Raw genomic sequence first — 14,503 nt, 5'->3', positions numbered from 1 at the left:
CAGTCATGTGACTTCAGTGAGTATAAGCTAAGGGCTGAAAGGTGTTCCTTTCATGTAGGAAGAGGAAGAGATTGACGACCATAACTGAGAGCAGTTTCAGTGGAGGTGGTGCGGGCTGATGTGAGAATGGAGTGGGTTGAAGAATAGGCAGGCATGATAAAGAAGTTTACAAGATGAAGCTCACAAAAGGTAGATGTAATAATTATAGGTCTTTACATTAGATGTTTATGGAAGTCTTTCCTTTTTATTTTGTCTAGATGAAAAAATGTGTGGTTTTCCAGTTGCAGAATAAATAGAATATGAAATAAAATTTATAATTTCATATAGTAAATTTCATATCTTTTTGAAGTTTTATCTTGTTTCTGACAAAATACAATGCTTTGATTGGTATTTATATTGTAACATTACATTGAAATTTAGAAATGTTATTTTGGCCCATGAAGGTTGCATGGGCTCTCCACTACCTCTCTGAGTCTATGCGTAGCAAAGAGTCATGAAAGAAGAAGGAAAGTCAATACTGTTGCCTACTCTTGGCTGTAAAAAAAAAGATGGTGATTAGTAAGGATACAGCTAGAGGAGAGGTAGGGCCTTTTTTTGTTTTTGCTGGGGAGATGAGTATGTATGCAGGATGATAGATAGAGGTGAAAAAGTGGGAGTTTAACAGTTTAGGAAAAGGAGGGACATTTAATAGAACATGGTTTCAAAAGATGGGCTGGGATGAGATGTAAAGCACACATAGAAAGAGAGATACTTCTAAGACTGAAGGTAAGTAGGTAAAGATGGGTGTAAATATAGATAATTTGTAGGTGGAGAATGAGAAATTGAATGAGTTCATGTCTCATTCTTTTAATTCCCTTAGTTAAGTAGAAGATAGTATACCCTCTGAGAAAATAATGAGTTATTGGGTAGCATGAAGTGTTTAATGAGAATGCTAAAGTTTGGGAAAGCTGCCATTTAGAGTAGACAAAGGAAAGAACTAAGAATTAAAATGCTGTTTAATTAGTAATGACTGGCTGGCTCTTGGTTTTGACACAAGATGGACTAGATGCAATGTACATTTCCCTATTCCTCCTGTTAAATACAGTTAATTCTAGATATTTTTTTTCTCTCTCTCTCAAGGAAACTCTGAAAGATGCACAAAAGAAGGCAGACTGGCTAGGATCTCAGCATCTGAGGAACAACAGAATGGTGAGTCCCCTAGATTTTCTTTTAGCCTTATAGATTCAAAACTTGGACTTGAAGAAGCCAGAAGCCCAGAAACACCTGTGGGGGCAGACAAGCAAAAGCAGGATTGACCCCAAATCCTGTGCTATCCTGCTCAAAGACCAGCCTAGCAAGGCAGGAAACTTTTGGATAACAGTGGCACTATTTCAGCTAAACACCACAGAATAACTGGTCCCACCCTGCCACTGAGCAAAGGCTGAGTGGAGGTGCCAGACTTTCATTTTTGCTGGATTGTAACGGGTGCCCCTCCTCTCTACCAAAGTGGTGTCAGAGAAGGCTGAAGGGGGCTGGGACTTTCATTCCTTTGGGGGGTGGTAATGAGACTTAGTGAACTTGAAGATAGAAAAATAGAAATAATCCAATCTGAACATCAGAGAAAAGATGCACAGAGCCTCAGGGACCTGGGGAACTATAGCAAAAGATTGAACATTTGTGTCATTGGAGTTTTAGAAGGAGAAGAGAATGATATGGGGCTGAAAAGTTATTCGAAAAAATAATGGCTGAAAATTTCCCACATTTGGCAATAAACCTACAGATTCGAGAAGCTGAGCAAATCCCAGACAAAATAAACCCAAAGAAATACAGATCAAAATCATCATAAACAAACTCCTGAAAACTAAAGACAAAGAAAAAATCTTGAAAGCAGTGAGAGAGAAATGATGATACCTTACCTCTAGGGTAAAAGAATTTGAATGACAGTGGATTTCTCATCAGAAACCATGGAGGCCAGGAGTATGTAGCACATATTTCAAAGCAAAGAACAGTCAACCCAGTATTCTATATCCTTCAGCAATGAAGGGGAAATCAAGATATTCTCAGATGAAGGAAAACAAAAAAAATTGTCACCAGAAGACCTACCCTAGAAGAATGGCTGAAGGAAGTCTGAAATAAAGTTTGAATAAAGGAACTTTGGAAAGGAAAGGAAGTGATAAAAAATGGAATACTGGAACATTAGGAAGGAAAAAAGAAAAATGCAAAGAGCAAAAAATACGGGTAAATATGGTCAGTTTTCTCTTCTTGAGTTTTCTAAATTATGATTGACAATTGAAGCAAAAATCATAACATTGTTTGATGTGGTTCTGAAAGTATGCAGAGGGAATACCCAAGACAATTATATTGTAACTAGGGTAGGGTGAAGGGATTTAAGATGTAAAGCTGACACTGGTAATGATGAGTTTCATGTGTGTAAAGTAATAGATTCACTCAAAAACACTATAGGTAAATCAAAATATAGGAGTCCAGGAAAGCAAGAAAGAGAGAGACCTAAAGGCGAGGGAAACTGGATGCCTAGAGAAGGACACTTTTTGCTTTAAACCCTCACTGTGATTCTGTTTCTACATCTGACATCAATCTTGCATCTCAAGGTTGCCTTCATTGTTTAAAATTTTTTTCAGTTAAAGGGAAAAAAACTTGATAAACCTGGGCCAATTTTAGGGGAGTATATAGCTTGAGCTCACCCCAAGATACTTTTTTACAATAAAATCCATTGAATATTACATTAAGGAGAACCCTGGTGGTTGAGTTGCCAGATAAAATATAGGAGGGCCAGTTGTATTTGAAGTTTAGATAAACAAAGAAAATTGTTTTTAGTATAAAGTATATGCCAAATACTGCATGGGACATACTTACAAAGAATATTTATTGTTTATCTGAAATTCCAATTTAACTGGTAGTGCTATAGTTTTATTTGCTGAATCTGGCAACCCAACTTGGAGTAAAAAAAAGGGGACAGCTCCTAAAGACAATCGTGAACATCCGTGTTCTCTCTCCTTCCTCTCTCTCTCCTCTCTTTCTTTATACACACACTACACATACACACACAGTTTAGAAACAAAGTTTGGTGGAGCCTTACCTTTTCTAACAAGTCTGGTTACCCTTTTGAGTCATCCTTTTTCAGTTCTGCAAAGACAGAGCATCTTATCATGCCTGAGGGATGGATCTGGTTGTACTGCAGGTAGCACAACTTTAAGAAGAAAACTGTCAAAGAAAAGAATGTGGAAAAATATGTTTAAAGAGAATTAAAAGACAGATTTCCCCAATACCAATTGGGGACCAAGAGAAAATTCACTCAATTAGATTTAGGTGTGTCTTATTTTGTCAAACTGAATCTAATTATGACCAACCTTAATTTGGTAAAAATGCAAAATTTATTTAAAAAATTATTAGAACAAAAGGAGAGCATGCTCGTGAACCAACAGGTATTGGTATATTTCTCAGAGACTTATAAAAATAATAAACACATCAAACAGCCTGGAGACTTTGTCTCCTTCTAGTTTGTTCTAACATTTAGTCTGTATCTTAGAACTCTTATAAAATGAGAAAATGAACCTGACACTCAAGTAGAGTTTATTACTTATAGAGAGTGATGTGTCTAAAACAAAGGAATCTGTGTCACAAGAGGTGGTTGTGTTAGAACACTGTTGGTTTAGATTTATGATGGTTGCCCTTATTTTAAAATTTTATTTAGTTCTTTGCTTTACATCTGTATCCATAACCACAAAAAATAATGATTTAATGTTTACAAATTATTTCCAATTATATGTATTATTCTTGTCAACTGGAGAGTAAGAAGTATAGTACACTAAGTTGAATCATTCAGTACTTAGTATAATTTCCTGGGTGTTTAGATATACCTTTTTGGCATTAGAATCGTTTCTTTAAATGTTAGTTATATTTTAATTACTGTGCTGATATGAAATAAACTTTGCTTTCATTATAGTCCACTTAGACTCTTTTAAAACTTCTTTCCTTCTCTATAAAATTACCAAGTATATTTAAGAAATTCCCACTAACTTTTAAATCTCTGGGGTATTCTTCAGGTATGAGATAATGATTAAAAAACAAAAAGAAAGAATAAATGATCAATTATTGTGATGGATTTAAAAAAAACTTTGGTCATTTTAGCTATCCTTAACAAACCTGAATTCATTTCTTTAGACTGAATGAAATAAATACATCTAGAATAGAAGGCAGATAATTCTTAGGACTCAAATAGAAGTTGTGAAAGGTTTCTGTAGTTTCTTTTTGTAGATGGATATAATTGATTTAGCAGTGGGGGAGTAGTGGTAAACAGGAAGCAAAGTGTCCATCGACAGATGAATGGATAAAGGAGATATGGTACATATATACAATGGAATATTACTCAGCCATAAAAAGAAACAAAATTGAGTTATTTGTATTGAGGTGGATGGACCTAGTGTGTGTCATATAGAGTGAAGTAAGTCAGAAAGAGAAAAACAAATACCATATGTTAACACATACATATGGAATCTAAAAAAAAAAAAAGGTTCTGAAGAACCTAGGGGCAGGACAGGAATAAAGACATAGATGTAGAGAATGGACTTAAGGACACGGGTAGGGGGAAGGGTAAGCTAAGATGAAGTGAGAGAGTGGTATGGACATATATACACTACCAAATGTAAAATAGATAGCTAGTGGGAAGCAGCCGCATAGCACAGGTAGATCAGCTCTAGGTGCTTTGTGACCACCTAGAGGGCTGGGATAGGGAGGGTGGGAGGGAGACGCAAGAGGGAGGGGATATGGGGATATAAGTATACGTATAGCTGATTCACTTTGTTACATAGCAGAAACTAGCACAACAACGTAAAGAAATTATACTCCAATAAAGATGTTAAAAAAAACACAAAATGAATTTTTAAAAATAAAATAAATCCCACAGTAAGTCTGCTATCGCAGTTGGGAGTGATGGGAATAACACTTTAGGAGGAGTGTATACAGCAGCCATCTGTGCTCGCAGACGTACAACCCACCCTCGACAAACCAGCTGACATCTAATATTTAAATATGAAGTGATGTTTCCATTTTGGGTGTGTTCTTTAGAACTAACTGGGTAGTTGTACAACACCAGAAATTAAGGGAGAAAGCCACCTCTGGAGAAGGTGTCAAGGCTGTTCTCTTGGTCTCTCAGGTACCCCTCACAGGTTGGGTGATATCACTGCTGACAGTGTGGCAAAATGAGGACAGTGAGTGGAGAATTGAATGAATTAGTTTGTCTGTTGAAAATACGGGTTTTTGGATTGTGTTTGTGTGAACGGGAATGGGTTTTCTGCCGCAATATCCCCACATCATGCTTGTGGAACAGACTCAGTGACTAGGTAACAGAGGACCTTTATGTTTTCGTGTGAGTGGAGAAAGGAACCTATAACATTATGTGTTGTCAAGAAGAAAGGGGCAAGGTAATCATATTTTTATAAAAGTAAAGTAAACAGAGGAGATCAGAAAAATTTGGAACTAAGGAGTGCATAGATTAAATTGTTATTAGACAGAAAGAGAGAAAATATACATTAGAGAATGGATTTTTGATATTCCACATTTGCTATAAACTAGGCATTTAATTTTAATTATACATAGTTTTCTTTTTTTAACTTTTTTCTTCTCCCTCTCTTCCCACCTTTTCTCACTCTCTCCATCTCTGTCTCTTTGAAGTGGGGATGAGAAAGGTACTGGGACACCAGTTGTTGAGATAAGATAGACAAGAGAGCAGATATAAACTTTTTTCCCTTCATTTTATTTGACAGAAAAGAAGAAAAGGTAGTAATGGAAGGTAATAATTATTAACCCTCAGTATTAACTTTGTTCTCTTGGGTAAGCACATAATTAGGTTGTTCTTTAAAATGTGTGTTATGTAGTTGGCAGCAGACTCTGGTTCAGATAAGATAACTCCTTATGCAGGCAGCTCTTAAAATGCACGTCATGTACCAAAGGAACTTTTCTGGTCTATTGGGTAAAGAGGTATTAAAGTAATTTTTAAAATACTTATGTACTCAATAGGCTGGAAGTGGTCAATGGTTTAATGAATAGTCATGCATTTATAAATGTGTGTTATTATTTATTCACTGACCCAAGTGAGAAAGTCTTTTAAAAATGGCATAATCCTGATGACTGTGTAATTTTGCAGTAAAATCTTAAAAGTATTTCAGGAGAACAAGAGCCAGTTTTGAAATTACATTATCTTAGTGTCTCCTTGCCTCTTTCTTCTTGTCTGCTTTTCCTCTTATGGGATGTATTCTAATAGGCTCATTTATGGCCTCCCTGCTGGCCTAATTTCATTTTCATAGATTAAAGCTGATTTACATTTGAATTGCAGTTTTAATGTAGAATTTATCCTATGTTGATTCATAGTATCTGGCACATAGTAGGCACTCAGTCCGTATCTGCTGAATGAATTGTTTTCTATTTTGTGTCATTCTTGCAAGCAAACATTAACCTTGTGTCTACTATATGCTATGCTTAGCTCTATATGCTAAGTGTGGGTATCAGTCCCCTAGCATAAAGGTAAGACATCTGCAGGTCATAAATAGATCCAAGCTCCACTTCTGGCATGATCCACTTACCAGCTGCCTCTCCTTGGATGAAACAGCTCCCTCTCTCACTATCAATTTTCTCATCACAAAAGGGGAGCAATAGCACCAATCTAGCAGATTTCTTACAGTGATGAGTTGAAATGTTATATGTAAAATGCCTAGCACATTACCAGATACTGAGTGAGCTGTCAGTCAATGCTTTTTCTCTCTTGACCTGAGTTCCATCCAGAAACATGAGAAACATTAATTTCTAAACAGCAGAAGATTTTCAACTCCATAGTGCCCTAATCTCAAATATCAAGAAAAAAATTTTAATAACCTGATGAACAAACACCATCCTCTTGTGTCAGGAATGGGAGCCTTCAAAAATTCCCAAAGTCGGGCTTCCCTGGTGGCGCAGTGGTTGAGAGTCCGCCTGCCGATGCAGAGGACACGGGTTCGTGCCGCGGTCCGGGAAAATCCCACATGCTGCAGAGCGTCTGGGCCCGTGAGCCATGGCCGCTGAGCCTGTGCTCCGCAATGGGAGAGGCCACAACAGTGAGAGGCCCGCGTACTGGAAAAAAAAAAAAAAAAAAAAAATTCCCAAAGTCCCATTCGCAGATGGGGACCTCCTATGGGCACTGATCTCTCTACATCAACACTTGTCTGAGGATCCTAGAATCCTTATGTGTTAGCCTTATCTTCTCCTCCCGTGGTGGCTCCACACCAACATCTGAGTTCTTTCCCTCCCACACTCAAAATCCTGTGGGAGTATAGGAAGTCAGACCTCAGTCCCTTCTGAATTTCAGAAAATTCCATGAACAACCTTACAGAAAGTCAAATTTCAGAGAGCAAGCGGGGGTAATGATATCTACTGCAGCACAACACCGTAAATAGGTTCTGGAGAATAAGCATGATTAACATGCTCAATGAGCTGCCTCAAATCCTATTTGGAGGGAGGCATGGTATAAATAAATAAACATGCTCCCTGGATCTTTACAGTCTGAAGTTTAGTGGAAAGGCATTAAACTCGCTGGTACATAATTGGATTTGTTTTGCTCTTAGGTGCAGATCTCTAACTTTTTCTGTGTATGCCATGTTCACGAAGCAGGAACAGTCTTACTGAGATGGAAGTACTATCAATGATGTGACTCTTGGGATCACCTGAAGGATAGAGAAGGAGAACCAGGGGATGCAAACTCTCTTGTTCCCTCTTATTCTCACTGCATGCCTGTTTTTTCAGCAGAATCTGGGTAAATGGTCAGGCTAGAAGTTCAAGTGCTCATGACTATGGTCTTGGACCAGAAAGCTCTGACTTGTAGAGTAACCTAATTTAAAATAGAAATCTTACATTATTTACTTTTACCTATTGGAAGATTATTTTTATATATTTAATCTGGTAAACTGTTCTAAAATATATTGCATATGGTTATATATGACTTTTTAATAAGAAATTATTAATTTTTAAGCTGCCAGCAGCAGTAAACAGTTTTCCCTTCTCAGTAAAAATGGAGAGATAGAAGAGAGTTAGAAATCTTTCCAAATGACTCTATGAAGGAAAAAATCAGAAATATCTGGGAAAAGATGATATTGCATTGCAAGGATTCTTTTAGAGACAAACTTGGGTCCCATCAAAACTTTGCGGTACATATAAGCCTTGAGACAAAGAGAGCAACCAAAATGGATTTGGGGAAGAAAGAATCCAGAGGCCTGAGGGGAAAACTTTTTTTGAGATCAGCTGGATTTAAAGGGAAAGAGTGATTAGAAGTTTAGAACGAAGCCTCAAGTTCAAGCTCTGGTTCTCCAATCAAAGGAGCACAATTTAATTAGTGGAAATATAGTTCAGTTTGAAAATAGCCAGGAGGACATAGGCTGCCCTGTTTGTTAATAGAACAGCTTATCACTTTTGGGGTAGCTGAGAGAACAGGTAATAGATGGATTAGGTGAAGAACGCATCATTGTAGCCACAGATGCTGATACAACAGAAACTTTTCTCAGTGTGACTTCTGAGCCTCTTGCTTCAGCATGAGAAAGGGACTTTCACAGAGTGCTCATTGAAAGGTATGAGTCGAGGTGGTGAGAAGGAGTTAACATGCAAGGCATAAATGTGTTTAAAAATGGGGGGCATGTAAAAGGGACCTAAGAGAAGGTACAGAAAAGATTGTTTTACAAGAAAGGCAGGTGCATACCAGAGGCAAGGATATTATACGATAAGCAGGGATGACCTAGTTATACTCAAAATCTATAATCTCAGATATGAAAGGTGGTTCTGGAATCAACACCAAGAGGTCACAGATGGTTCTAGGAGACCGAGATTCTTAGGATAAATGTGAGCAAAAGAGCAAAAACTTGGAGATGTGGAATACTGGTAAGCATGCTTAAACACAACTCGCAGAGTCTTTGGGGAAAAGCAAAACCTGAATGCACAATTGGTTGGGAATGAATCATACCTTGAACACTCTCCTTGGACATCGCTGGAATAAGTTCCTCTTCTGCCCTTTCTATTCATTTAGAGCATCATATTCACTAGGCAGTGTTTTCTCTCCTGGCTTCTGCCTGGCTGTGGAGAGATCGGGTTATAATCTTAGATTTGATTTACTTCTTTCCTTCCAATTCATGTGGTATTACCAAAACCAAAATTAACAGTATCTACCACTTGTCACTTATAAGAAGAGGTTTATTACTTTTTTAGCCAAAGGAAGAAAATGTACCAATTTTCTGTCTTTACGTGGGTTCAGTGGATGGCCAGGTGTGTCTGAACCATCATCCCTCACCTCTCATTGCTGCAGGCCTCAGACCACAGGAATGCTTCTAGACAGGAAAGTAAGAGGCCTGGCCTGTGGGGAAAGAGACTTCCAGATTACTTGTCCCTGGTCCAGAGTCTCCCACCAGACTTGCTTTTATAGTATTTATAGTTTCTCAGGACTGGATGACTGACACCCAGATAGCCACTGGCCCTCTTATTCTTTGATAAGTCTAAAGAGGTAAAACAAAATCTTCTCTACTCACTGGAAGGCAAGGGGCCTAGGTTGTGAAGTCATCTATTAAGTAAATACTGGGATTGATGGCCATTTCTGCCTCCTTCAATGGCATCCTATTAGTTGAACTGAGAAGCCAACGTAGGTCTAGGGCAGTCATCTCTGTTCCTTACCTTTGCCTCTGTCCTTACTTTATTATCACTTAGGACTGTGCCTCCATAATAGGGAAAAGAGCAGGGTGGACATGCTATCTTGTGGATTATATGAGGTTATGGGTATCTAGTGATTGGATTTAGTGAGGCTTAAAGTCATTAAGCATGAGAGCAAGTGAGTGGTAAAATGGCAGAGACAGGACTAGATTTAATTTGAAAAGGATGAATAGAATAGAAATAAAGGGAAGATGTGGAAAAGTCACTTTTTTTTTAAGGCATGAGACCCTTTGCATATCTGAGGACATGGGAGAAGCCCTTGCATAGGGTATGGATAAAAGTATTAGTGTGAAAGGGGTAAAGTAACTCCTGACTCTCACAATGATTAGTTCTGTGACAATAAGAAAAAATCTACTCTTACAAAATTTTATTATTTTATATTTTTATTTTTATTTTTTTGCATTACGTGGGTCTCTCACTGTTGTGGCCTCTCCCGTTGCGGAGCACAGGCTCAGCGGCCATGGCTTACGGGCCTAGCCGCTCCGCGGCATGTGGGATCTTCCCAGACCAGGGCACGAACCTGTGTCCCCTGCATTGGCAGGTGGACTCTCAACCATTGTGCCACCAGGGAAGCCCACAAAATTTTATTTTTAATTTTTATATTAAAATTGATTGCTGGTTTAGGTCAAAGGTTTGCAACCAGGGGTAAACATCAGAATCACCTAGGAGGTCTTTTCAAAATATTCTGAAGTTTGAGGTTGGACTATATCTATATTTATAAAACTTCCTGAATGATTTGGATATATAGTTTCTGGGTGTCAGAAGTCCAGGCATGGCTAGCTGAGTCATCTCTGAGGCTTACATCAAGGGGCCAACTGGTTTGATCTCATTTGAGGCTTGACTGGGGAGTGATTTGCTTCCAAGCTCACATGGTGTTGGCAGCATTTAGCTCTTTGTGGTTGTTGGACTGAGGACCTCAATTTCTTGCTGACTATTGGTCTGGAGCTGCCCTCAGTTCCTTGCCATGTGGGAGTTTTCCACCTGGCTTCTTACTTCCTCACAACCATCAAGGAAGAAAGAGTCTCCCCACAAGATGGGCATTACAATTTTATGTAATATATTTGTATACTTGTAAACAAATACATCTGGTCACCTTTGCTGTATTCAGTTGGATAGAAGCAAGGCACAGGTCCTACTCACACTTCGGAGAAGGGGAATAGTCATAGGTGTATATACCAGAAGGCAGAAATCATGAGGACCACCTTAGAGTCTGTCTACCACACCCATTGTCTAAAATCTTTTCAGTGCCTCTAATTTTAATTTATTAAAATAAGCAAAGGCTTTCACTTATTATTCAACCAATACTTCATATGCCACATGCCAGTCACCATCCTTAGATATAGCTCTTGCCTTCAGTGGCAGACATATGAATAATTATAATAAAATATAGTGAACTCTACAAAAAGCATGGGTGAGCCTTGGTATGCCTGATGTAGACAGGGGTAGATTTTTATCATCAAATTTGGGCATAATTTTAGGAGAGATTATTAAAGGGATGGTTTGTTACACTGTGAGCGGGAAACAGCATTTACCAGAGCCCATTGTAGGTTAGTGGGACCAAGTTAGACCTCACTGGCCTCATTTGTTTTTTCTACAACACAGAAAGGATTATTAGGGTAGTATAGTGGGCTTAGAATGGACTGAAATGTTTAGAGAGAAATTCTTGTTATGTCCATTTGAAAATAATGGAGACATATGGACTGGAATCTAGTACAACTAAAGAAATTAACTGCTAGTGGAAGAAATATACTCAAAGGATACCAATCAGCACTGCTCAACCAATGAACCCACGTCAGCCTGGAGAACAATCCCCGTTGTTTTGACAGTCCAATCCTTGTCTTGTTCCTCTTGAGGACTTTCATCAGTGAGGTGAATGAACACAGAGACGGTGCAGAAGCAGAGAGGAAGAGTGACTACAAATGACAAGGGAAGCAAAGTCCAAAATGGTGATGTGGTAATAATAAAGTCTAAAAGGATAGATATTTCTAGTGATAAATGGAATATCCTTCTCTTTGGCGAAAAGTAGGCTGCAAGTATAAACCTCTGGAAAGTGTATTATCAATTTAAGAATTTTAGTTTACTCAAGTTAAACATGAACTGTTTGTGTGATATGGAGGCCATAAAGAATAGTACAAATTAAATATTAAAATACATTCATTAAAGCATAGTATCTATATTGAGAGAAAACTAGTTTTGATCTCCTGGGTTCTGAGAAGATTTCACATGAATGAATTCATCTGTTCTAGGGATGCCTTTTAAGAGAAGATATAGACAAATTACAACATGATCAGAGGGCAAGAACAGAACTGGTGAGAGGGATTGGAAACGTTTCCACACAGGAAAAGGTTGAAGAGATGAAGGTTTGGGGCCTGGGGAAGGGTGTTTCAGGAGAGAATCTACCTGAAAAATTTGAAAAAGTATCTTGTGTATAGTGAATTGGACTTGTTTTAAATAGCTTCATGTGAGACCAATTTCTGGAAATCGTCATGAGACTGATTTTGGAGGAATTTCTTGTACGCTGAACTGTCTAAAGTTGGAATAGGTTGCTCTGGAATCATGTTCACTGTCATTAAGGTGGTTCGATAATTTGCTGGACACCTTGATAGGGTGTTATTGATTAGTTCAAGAATTGGATGTGTAGTTGGGCTGGAGAATGGCACATAAGATCCCTCCACAAACCATGATTAGCAGTTTCATGTCACTATCATCTACTGAATTTTAAAACTCCATAGTTTCACTCCAGCCATATTGTTTGATAAGAATAATTCTATACATGATTTTTGTAGAATTATTTTTAGAGTTTGAAAAAGTTCCATGGGTAAATTTACAGGGCAATCAGAGTTGGCTGGAGAAGGGTACAAAGGAGCATTTAAAGAATGTCTCGCACTTTCTTTACTCTTACACAGTTCTGCAATACACACACCATTAACTGTTTTATTGGGTTTTTTTTCCCTCACTTACTTTGGTGGTAAACATCGTGTCATGTGTTGACTCCAATTGTCCCCAATAGACGACTGTAATGGAACAGACATCTAAACAAAGAAGTTTGGATTGAGAAGAAAAATATCAACTACTCAAACTGTTTAAGAGGAAGGAAAAAGGTCCTGATTTACTCTGTCAATTGTACCATTTCTTGGGAATATGGTAAGTGTTGTCCAAAGACCAGTTTGTTGAAATGTTTGCCTTTATTTGAAATGTCCTGAAAAGTTTAACTTTTTGTTGTTATTGCTCATGAAATACTCATATTAAAACTGAAGTTTTAATTTAAAAAAAAAGAAAAAGAGGAAGGAAAAAGGAATTCAGAAGGTTATAGATGAAGAAGATATCTTGAAGATAAACTTCCTTTCCCTTTAAAGTGTTTCTCCAGGAAATGCTTATTAGAATGATGTGCTTAATTACATAAAATGGAACTTGCTGATTTTCTGGGTTCTACAATTTATCAGCCAATCTAGTGTTTTTCCAGCTGGCTTCCCTGTGCCATTGGGACACAGAAATGATAAAGTACTTTGTCAGCTCTAACGTATGTCTTTTCTCTGCTTTCCCCTTCCATAAAGATGACTTACTTAATGAAAGTATTGATATGTGAAAGAGGAAAAAAATTATTTAAAATAATAACCCATAAGGAATCAAAGCACTTTAAGAAATTTTAAAAATTAATAGGAACAGCTTTTATGCACTAAAGATTATGTAAATTATAGCAAAACTTCTGACATTTCAAATTTTTATAAAATTAGAAAACTTTATAAACTACTATCAATCAAATTATCATATTTAGTGTTAAAGGAGAGTCTAGAAATCATCTCCAATGATCATGCTGATATGTTTTCCTCTAGAAGTCTTTTTTGATGAAGTAAGAACTTTCTGGTACAAGTTCCTTATATCCCAGTGTCACAACCAACTATTTTGACTAGCATTGATCTATAAAAGAGAAAACAAACTGAGATAGGTCTTAATATCCTCCACATAAATCTTTATTCAAGTATCCAGCACCTGTGTAAAAGCTAACTAGACCATTTTGTCATTATTCAAGGATTTTTGGAGGTGGAAGTAAAGCATTATTTCTTATCTCTATTTGGAGAAAAAGAAAGTTAACACGTTCTTGAATAAGAAAGCTTAACATTGTAAAGATGTCAGTTCTTCCCAAATTAATCTATAAACATAATGAAATTCTATTCAAAATTCCAATGTGATATTTTTGAGAAACGAACAAAGTAATACTAAAATTTATGGAGGACTAAATGTCAACGAATAGCTAAGACAAAAGTAAAAGTAAAGAGAGGGGACTTATCTGACCAGATAATAAGGTATTGTTTTACTAGACAATCAAATAATCAGATGTGAGTATATATGAAACGTTCATATATAGGTATATATTCGCACATGCACAGTAGTGGTGGCTTCTAAGTGGAAAAGGATTATTTAATAAATGCTATTGAGAAATGCACTTCATTCTTGCACCTATAAAAAAATGAAAATCAAAATTGGTTAAAGACCAAAACATTAAAGGAGATGTTGTACAACTATTAGAACAAAATTCAGAAGAATATCATTCGACCTTGAATCTGGAGATTTCTTAAACAAGCAACAAATGGATTTATCACAAATAGAAGAAAATTAATAGATTTGATTACAGTAACATTAAAGACTTCTGTTTAACAATGGTACCATATATAAACATTAAAAAGAAACTGGAAGACTATGTTTTAAATATGTAAATAAAGGAGGATTAAAACTTAAAAGTGTAAAGAATCCCTGCAAATCAGGAAGAAATTGTCAGGCGACCCAGTGT

Source organism: Delphinapterus leucas, chromosome 5 (assembly GCF_059928025.1).
Source record: "Delphinapterus leucas isolate spDelLeu-1000000601 "Yukka" chromosome 5, BTC_Dleu_Yukka2, whole genome shotgun sequence".
Taxonomy (NCBI): domain Eukaryota; kingdom Metazoa; phylum Chordata; class Mammalia; order Artiodactyla; family Monodontidae; genus Delphinapterus; species Delphinapterus leucas.
This window is presented reverse-complemented; position numbering follows the sequence as displayed.